The following is a 10257-nucleotide window of genomic DNA, read 5'->3' on the forward strand; positions in this document are numbered from 1 at the left end:
TAGGTAAATGATGAGTATTTTGTAGTAAAATATTTATAAAATATTCAATTTTTGTGTCTAAAGTTTGAAGATTCTTTTCAATATTTCTCATAATATTATAAATAGTTCATAATATACTAAAACCGAAAAATGTAAAAAAGTTAACCAATAATTATATTTTGTTTACATTTGAAGTTTAAATTTTGACGAAATTATTATATTGTAATTCAAACATAATTTTAATATTATTGAGGACGTTGAACTTCTAAATAATATGTTATACATTTATGCATTTTACTATCCAAAATGTAATTTTTTAAATATATAAAATAATCTTAAGATATTATACTATAAACTTATTAGCTCTGTTTAAAGTGATATTAACTTAAGGGGATAAGAAGGTTCAATTCATAAAATAGTAAAATACTTATTAAAATAGAAAAAAATAGAAAATAAAAAAATTCCGCTAAAATGGTACTATACACGTGTCTATACGTCATACACTCCTAGTGGTGCGTACTGGTGTGTATAGTGGAGAGAGGGTTAGCTTTAAACTCACTGAATTTTGGTGATACTCATATACGATATACACGTACTATGTACATGAACCGGTAAGTGCTTATTAGAGTTTTTTGTAACTTTAACATACCTAGTATAATATAATTTTATTATTTATGGTTATTATCCAGATATCAGCCAGATGATTATCAATATATTATAAATAAGAAAATCAATGGCCAAATCAAAGTTTAAAGAACCTATAACCTCGATAACAATACCAATGATCATTTGTATTCATTTAAAAAATATGTATACTCTAATGGTATTATAAGAATTAAAAAACTTCCAAAAAATGACTAATGATATGTATTTGTTATCTATATACAGTGAATAGTTATGTATTATTGTATTAATATTTAATACTATACAAGTGTAGGCACCTTTTATATTACATAATCTTCGTAAATGTTTAAAAACTACAATATTTAAATTACAGGTCATTTTTTTAAGAGATATACCTAATTGAGGATATTTTTTCGGGGACTTATTTTAACGAAAACTTTTTTTTTAATATTCTTTCATAGAAACAATAAAATGATATAGATATATACTTACAATTGTGCCCTGTGCGTCTAAGTTTACTAGATTTGGAAATTATACTACCTACCTATGTACTGTAGTTAAAATAGATATATCTATGTATCTATAACTATATAAATTCAACTAATTAACTTTAGTTCTCTTAACTATACATTTATTGTGTCACTATATTAACCTGAGATAATGGTTGGGTAATTGAGTTAATCATTTATGCGGTTGTAGTAACTACTATTTATTTCCGTGATATACTTAGCCACCCGTAACCTCTTATTTTGACAGAGAGTTAGCCAAATAAATATAAAAAATACATTTATGTTAATAGATGCATAAATTAATTAATCTGTCAGCTAATATATTATTATTTTTTTTAATTTTAGGTTTATACTCAAGTCAAAAAAATTACATTTAATCTCAAACTGAAAAAGACTTAAAATTGTATGATTTTATGATTGTCTTGATGAGAGGACGCATGCCATTTTATCAACACTTTGAAAATGTTTTTGTGTTACTGTCAGTACTGTATTTATATTATAATAATTAATAATGAAATAGGTAGTAAGTATATCACGCATTATATTATCACTTAATCGCGCGTTTTTGTTATAGTATAGTTACTTATAATAGTAATAGGTTTAAGTAATTAAATATTCAAATGACAAATAAATACTTACCTAACCTCCTAATCACAACTTACTTTAAATGACGACTTATGGTACATGGAACCTACTTTTATTATTTAGGCGTGTTTCTCAACGTACCTATTCATAATATATTCACATTTATGGCCGTAGCCATTTTCCTCCAAAAACGAGATACTGTTTTCCACCACATTATTTTTGACTAAAATAATGTCTATTTTTCTCCAATATTTTAGCCACCGTTGCGTTCCGTATTATAAAGATAGAACAGAGATTTACAAAATCACGGTTTTGAAAAATTCAAAGTCTTGATTTAGTTCTAGAACCGAATGTGAACAGACACGTACATTTCAGAAAATACTGCATTTCCTCCATATATTTGGGCAAAATCATCATCTTCATTATTACGAACTACCAATGCATGTAGCATGTGAGTCATTCCATTCACATTTTATAGAACATTTTTATGTGGTTCAATATTATGAAGCAAATTCAAACTTATATTTACTGTTAAATAGAAGTATTCATACTTCAAAAAAATCGAAAGACTATCGAGCAAACAAACGTCGTCTTATTATTTTACTTTATATTATAAAAAAAATATAATATTGTATACTATTTTATTATTTTATTTATTGGGATTTGGAGGAAAATAGACAGTGGAGGAAAACGGTATCTCGTTTTTGGAGGAAAATGGACCTGCCCACATTTATAAGTTCCATTACGAGGACGACAGCTATTCGGGAGGTAACAATGTTTTAACTTCTTACCATTAAACGTATAATTCAATCAATACCCCCCTCTGAAAACATTTTTTTTTTAAACTATTAAATTTTAACTTTAAATGTGTAATTTACAATGAATATATTTTTTAACCACCCCACCACCGGAGAAATATTTTCCTGTGCAAGTACCTATATCTGTTCTTGCGTAATATATCACAAACTAGGTATCTGTACAATAATGCTTGGCTATGCCATACTATCTAACCTACTTCTAGTATAATACTGCAGGTATAAATATTAATTAACGAAGTACCTACTCATAGATATTTATTATTGACGTTTAATATAGTGTAGTATAAATTTTAACCAAAACTGATTTCGATACCTATAACTTATAGACCAAACCATATAATAATTACTATAAAATACTGTAGATCCAAGTAAATTAGGATTTCAAAATGCTTGTATAGGTATACTAAATCTATATTTATTTAATTATTTTAGACTTAATGATTGCATGTTAATTCCTTATATCTAAAACAAAGATTAAATACATACATATATATATATATATAATTATTAATATATTTTAATATTTGACTTTTTTATTACTCGTATATATTTGATTATAGAAAAAAAAACAATATAATTGATATAAAACGGTATCAGTTTCACGGATTACTACGTCAATCCCTCCATTTATCGAACAGTAAGTTGTTGTAGGTACCCAGATAGGTACCAGTAAATATTACATTTAAATTTATAGCTCAAAGTTCCAACTTACAATTAATGTAACACATACAGATAACTATTTGTCTAAATATTATTATTATATTAATAATGAATAATAATTATTATTCATAATAAAAATAGCTTAAGAGTAGGTATGTCAGCGCACTATGTTTTCTCTTTCTGAGTCTCCAACTCATGAATAATATAACATTTGCGTTCAACAGAACCAACCTTGTGTAGTTGTGTTATTAGTAGCTTTGTAGTGTTAAAGTGAATTGACCTATACCTTTTATCAAACGTTGAGTCAAGAATATTATCTGTGTTTGTTGTTTGTACGTTGGAATTTTTATGATGTTCATTTTTAAAACGAAATTTGAACTTTTATAAATTAGAGTTTTTTACATAAAAATTTAGATGTCATAGAAAATCAAACACGAATAAAGTTTTAATCTCAAAGTTTTATGATAAGCTAACTTACTTTAATTATATATTTAATAACTCACTATGGTTAGTATTGCTTTATGTAGAAAATGAAATAAATAGTACGCTGCCATCCATTTAAATATTAAATTTGGTTTCTTAATTTCTTATTCTATATATGTGGGCTAGATTGTTAAAATAGTAAACAGATTTGATAATTTTAAAGTCGAAATCATAATTCGTACTTGATTAAAGAATATAACGCTAAAAATTAACCAACGAGCTTAGACTAGAATCGTTTTTGAAATTGTTCAAAAACACAAGTATAAATAGGTAAATAATAAGACAAAATCTGTTATAACTCGTTCTTAGTATTTAGCACACCAGTTGCATCTATATATTTATACATTTATATTTTTTTTAACGCCATTAACTATACTGTTCTTTAATCTTTTTTTTGTTAGTTATAAAAATAAATTAATGAAATATATGTTATCTGTAGATGCATACTCTTCTACTCAGAATATTCAAATGATATTAACAATTGAACAGATTTGAAACATCATTTTAACATTATTATCATCTTGTTATACTTTTACATAATTACATCTTAGTACAAAAATTAACAAATAACAGTATAGATTTGAAATGTTCATCAAACATTTATATTAGTATTTTCCAAATATGTTATAATTTCAAAAATGATTTCAATCTTTTTGAAATTTTATAAATGTTTGAAAATTTAACTATTTTAATTTTTTACCGATTTATGTTGCAACAATTATATTTATAAGTAAAAAAATCTTCAATATAAACAAACAAAATAAATCACAAGTTAGTTTGCAAGCAGCAGTTATAAATTATTATGTATCTAAGATCCATTTTAAAGGCTGAGAAATTAAATGTAAAATATCTAATATTAAGTTGATATTATTTATTGACTTTAAGTTGCTATTTTTGTAGTTATATGGATTGAATTGATTGAATTTAATGCAACATGTTTGTGTACTATATATTTTGTTCTAATAATATATTGTTTATTGAAAAATTATAGAAAATAGCAAATGGTGAAGTTACTTACTCTAACTAATGCAACACCTCGGGTCCATCTCACTTCTTGAAAATTACAGTGATTATTATTATAAAATAGCTTATAAATACATTAAAGAGATTTTGACATGCGTCTATTTTGAAGAAACAGCAAAGAACCAAGTCACGATCTTAAAATTCTTTATTCTGATCTTATAGAGTTGGTTCACTGGTGCTATTTTATCCGATATCCGAGGACTTAGTATAATATTCTTAATATAAAGACTTTTTAATTTTTACAGTATAGGGATGTTAGCCTTATATGTCACGATGAATATCCATACTTTGAAGGAACTGAGGGAAGAGCTCGGAATAACCTGGGGACAATAAACCCGCAACAACATTGTTATCTTCTCACCATTTTTACATAAATATATACTCAATTATTTCAACTTGAAAGCAATAGTAAGATATTTAATTTTAATACAAATCTAAAAAAAGTTTGGTTATTAATAGAGCAATTACTACTTCTGTGGTTATGAATCAATAAATTAAAAAAATATGCAATTAAATATGCCATTAGTAAAAAAATATTACTCGCCCATATTACTTTAAAGAATTACATTTTTTCTTTAAATATATTTTTGTTTCAATTACTTTACTTGAATAGATTGTCTATAATGTACCTAAATGTATAAAAAAACAATAATACAACCAATATAGATTTATTATCTAGTTTACTTACTGACCATTGGGATAAAAATAGTCCCATCGTCTTTATGGTAAATTCACAGTTTCATATAATTATTGAACTTGATCCATGAAAAATGTTTACTATAAAGTGATTGATTTTAAATAAACTATCAAAATATGTAGGTACTAAAATCGTAATCACAAACATAATTAAATGTATTGTGTTTTGTGTACCTAGTTACTATATAAGCATAAAATTAAATTAACCAGTCAAAATATGTAAAATGCATGAAAGTCTTTGCTTTTGTTATTAACTTAATGCATTATTTTACAAATATTGTTATTTACATAAAATTGTTTTTCAATTTAAAAAATAAAGAAAATTGTTATTAATTATTATATAAAAAACAATAAACAAATTCATTAATAATTTGCAGGGTTTAGGACTTAATAAATATTTGAATATCTATTATAGATGTAGTAAAACATAGCAGAGTGGAACGCAATTCATGTGCACCGAAAAATACATTTTATAGTGCGGAGAATTTAAGTATAAAATTTTACTTGCTATATTGACGCATATTCAACGATCCTTAACAATTAATGGATAATGTTCAATATATGTTAGTTAAAATGTTGAAAGATTAATTACAAATTATATTTTGAGCATAGTAAACCATTTGTGCGTAGATATCTGTCATAAAAGTGTTGCATTTATCGTGATTTATAAATATTTTTTTAATACCTACTCAACAAAAGGAATTTGAAACGATCAAAAACAATAAAGCTATTCGAATTGGTTTATTAAAAGTACTTAAGTATATTCCCATAATTTCTGTTGACGGGGAACGTTAATTTAAGGGTAATAATTCTATTCTAGCCAACAACAGGAGTTTACCTATTTGAAAAAGTTCGAAAATATCTAATAGTTTAATGCAATCACAAAAATAGAAATTTTATTAACAACAACAAATTTTTAATGTGTTATATAATATACATATAAATTTTTTGTCAGGACATTCAAAAACCGTGTTTTTAAGAAATGTAATTTATAAATTTATAACTATATTAAAATCCCAATAAAAAATTACAACTTTTTTGTTATATCTAATAAATCCTTTAGTTGAATTATTTAGTTTATTTTTTAAGTGCCTTTTGTTCATTTTTAATGCATATTTCAGTGTTTTTTAGTGCTATAAGTTTCGAATCCTGATTATTTGCTATTGACATACTCACCTATTAGCATGATAGAAGATGGTATTCAGTGACACTATTTAAAAGTAATATTTTAAGCAATAAAAACCTATTTGTTATGATTTTATATGAACTTAAGTTAAACACTATAATTAGTGTATTTTGATTGTATTCTAAACGTAATCAACTTCTGTAAACAATAATTTAGTAGCTATAAATAATTATTTTACTCTGCAGCACAACTATACAATGTCGGTAAATAAAAACAAAAAAATTGTAATAAAAACTTCATCTTCAAAATAGAATAAATTCTTGATAAGTAAGTAATGCATATTCAGAATGTTTATTCTTACTTTTTTTAATTATTTATTGTTTTTTATGCTTAGGTACATACTTATAATATTCAATAGAGATTGCTGTTAAAGTTAGATTGCAAGTGGACACTTAAGTGCCTTTTGAGTATCATAATTATTACCAATTAGTCGTCAAAAGATACTATAGATAATAGATATATTCAATCTTTAACGAGTTGGTAATATTATAGATAGATGATGTAATAAATTGCTTTATTTCGACTATATGATTCTCTTTCAATATGTAGGTAATGCCTTATACAGTTACACGTTACACTAAGCCTTTAATAAAGCTTACTTAGTAAACTTATATATTATATAAACCTAGCACTTGAGTAGTAGTTTCAACTTTCAAGTACACTTCCAATCAAACATTTATGTCATGTCATATTATATGAAAAATATAAAAAAAATTAATTTTATTAGTATCTAAGTATCTATTGTTTTTTTTTTTTTTTTATGAAATATAATAAAATACCAAAAATCTTTTAAGGAGAAATAATTATTTTACGGGTGAAACGAATGTCGTAAATGTTTAAACTTAAAATGCTTATAAAGTTTAATTTGACCAGTACTTTATTTTTTTCCGTAAATAGGTAGATTGAAAAACTAATTAACTAATTTAAGAACCTTGTATTGAATTTTTAAATTTTAATAGATCTAAAAATAAAAAAAATTCTAAATTTCTATCTATTAAATAATTTAATAATTTTGGGGGTATTTATGAGTTTTTTCAAAATTCTCACTATAGTATACAGGGTACAAAATGTAAAGATTTTTGATATTTTTAAATTGAAAGATTAAAGTATTATGACTTACGACAAACTTTGTATTAAATTGTCCAACAAATAATTTTTAAACTATATTTATATAAAAATAAAAAAACTAAAAAAAAAATTTGTATGCCTATAATTAACACTAAAATAGTCAAAAAAATTTTAAATTTTTATCATAAATAGGAAATGATGACTTAGTGAAAAATTAGTAGTTACCGGTTATTCGTTTTTGATTCACATAAAAAACGAATCAATTTTATCAAAACTTGGATTTGTGTAAAAATTTTCGTTATTCCTTGATTTTATATTTGTGTTTCCCGAATATAAAAAAAATTAATTTTTAAAAAGTAAAAGTTTAAATTTAAGCTCTATATATCTCAAAATAGATCCAATTCGATATTTAAAACCACCTCTATGTTTGAAAATCTTAGCATTTTATCGACAACTTATCTTGAACTCATCCGTAAAAAAACACATCATTATAAAATCAATACATATTAATTAGAAATAAATAAATAAGGAAAAGTCAATCTCAAATGTTTAATCGTTTCATAATAGATGAATCAGTAAGTAAAAAACACCTCAAATTTCAATGCACCGAGTGTGTTAGGCAAAGACATAGAGGCGGTTGGTATCGATTCTCCTAAGCGGTTTTGTAGTTCAATATATATTTTTGATTTTTCTATTTTACCTAATAAATATTTACTAATATGATTTTAAGTACACGATGGGGATGTACACATGTATAGATCAGTGGTCTCAAATATGTGGCTCGCAAGCCCTTTCGATGTGGGCCGCAATAAATATTTATTTCTTCAACAATTTTAATTTTGTTTATTTTAGATTTAATATTAAAATGAGTAAAAAAAAATGTGTTTTGCCCGCAAACCTTTGGCGTAAATATATATATATATGGTTCGTTAGGGCAATTTGAATTGAGACCACTGGTATAGATTACGAGTATATAGCAAGTTTTAGTTACCTATAATAGGTATACCTATAAGTAATAAAATAAATTATTAAAAAAAATCTTAAATAGAGTAATGATTTGTCATTGTTATAGTCATTTACTTGTAACTTGGATGAATTCTATTGATTATTTGACCATAAATAAAGTATAACTTAATTATTAATTATAGTATTAATTTATAGATAATGAATAATGATATGTAAATTGAATCTATTAGAGATCCTTAAATGTATATATTTTATATGTATATATATATATATATAAATGTATATAATATATACACTATAATATAGTACATATTCATTCCATAAGTCGCATAACACTCTTATAAGGATCTTCACGTGATAAATCAATCTTTTCGAGAGTATGAATAATAATCTATAATAAAATTCCATTTTGAAGGACTAAGTAGATAGTAAAGAAGTAGGTAATCAAACACCTACACATTGGATGTCCAGTTTGTATTTTGCCATTGAGTATGTACTGTAAAGATGTGTTAAATTACTTAAATTTGAATTCTATGATAAATTATTATATACGATAAAAAAAAATTGTTAACGAAAACGGTTTATCTTTTATGTACCTAACCAATAAGGTAGTACTATTTTAATAATTATATTCATATTTTCAATAATTTCCGTATGGTGTTTTCCAATTATATTTTTAAAGGTTTTGATTATGTTAAATTTTGAATTCCCAAAGTATCTACTAAATCCAATTATAGCTACCATAAATCTTAATAAAAGTTTATAATTAGAATATTTTTTACTAGAAAAAGTGTCTAAGAGCAAAAATAAGAATTACACGTTATTGTAAAAAATAAATACATTCATTGCTTCTTTTAGAATCTAAAATTCAAAAAATTATTTTTTTAATAATACATTTTTGGAAACCTTCAAAATATCATATTATAATATTAAGCTTATTATGTATTTATGTAGATAATTAAAAGAAAGAAAATTACTGTAAGTGACTGGAATTCAATCAGGCTATCGTTAATTAAGTTTTTGAGTTCATTGGAATCAATGATGACGTAATAAATATACAAATAGATAATATTATGGGGTAGATATTTTTTTGTTTTAATTACAATTAACTCTATTAAATCCGTTTTTAAAATGTAACAATTTTATTTAGATAATAATTTATTATATTGTACTATAAACATTATTATTATCATCATCTTTAATTTCATTTTGTGTATTATGTTAATAAATAGTTTCATAATCAGTATTTTATAAAATAGAAATTATATCATATTATTATTCTTACACCACTACTTCGTTAAAATTCTGATAAGTGTTTTATGAATGATAATCGGAAGTATAGATCGGCTGTATATTATAATATAATTATACGTTATTTTTTTATAAGTAGTTATATAATTTTAAATTAAATTGTTTATACTTTGAATTTTGATTCATGATGTAATTTAATATTTATAAAATAAACATTTTAATACAATTCTTAAGTTTGCTAAAGTATAACTTAAATGTTTTGGTATGTTTTATACTTTTATGACATAACTAAGATATTATCTACAGGGATACACTTATATAGTTGAACTTACTAATTATATACATTTTACAAATAAATACATTATGTTTTTTTTTTTTGTATGATTTTTAAATTAAAATTATACCTAAT

General features: G+C 23.8%; 1 long non-coding RNA gene across 1 annotated transcript; it reads left to right on the top strand.

Moving 5' to 3' along the window:
- The first annotated feature begins 4394 nt into the window (after positions 1-4394).
- On the top strand, positions 4395-9940 carry LOC126551412 (uncharacterized). Its single transcript, XR_007605312.1, has 3 exons — positions 4395-5089; positions 6499-6830; positions 6898-9940. It is a non-coding gene; the product is annotated as an uncharacterized LOC126551412 (long non-coding RNA).
- The last annotated feature ends 317 nt before the right edge of the window (positions 9941-10257 follow it).

This window comes from Aphis gossypii, chromosome 3 (assembly GCF_020184175.1).
Source record: "Aphis gossypii isolate Hap1 chromosome 3, ASM2018417v2, whole genome shotgun sequence".
NCBI classification, from domain to species: Eukaryota; Metazoa; Arthropoda; class Insecta; order Hemiptera; family Aphididae; genus Aphis; species Aphis gossypii.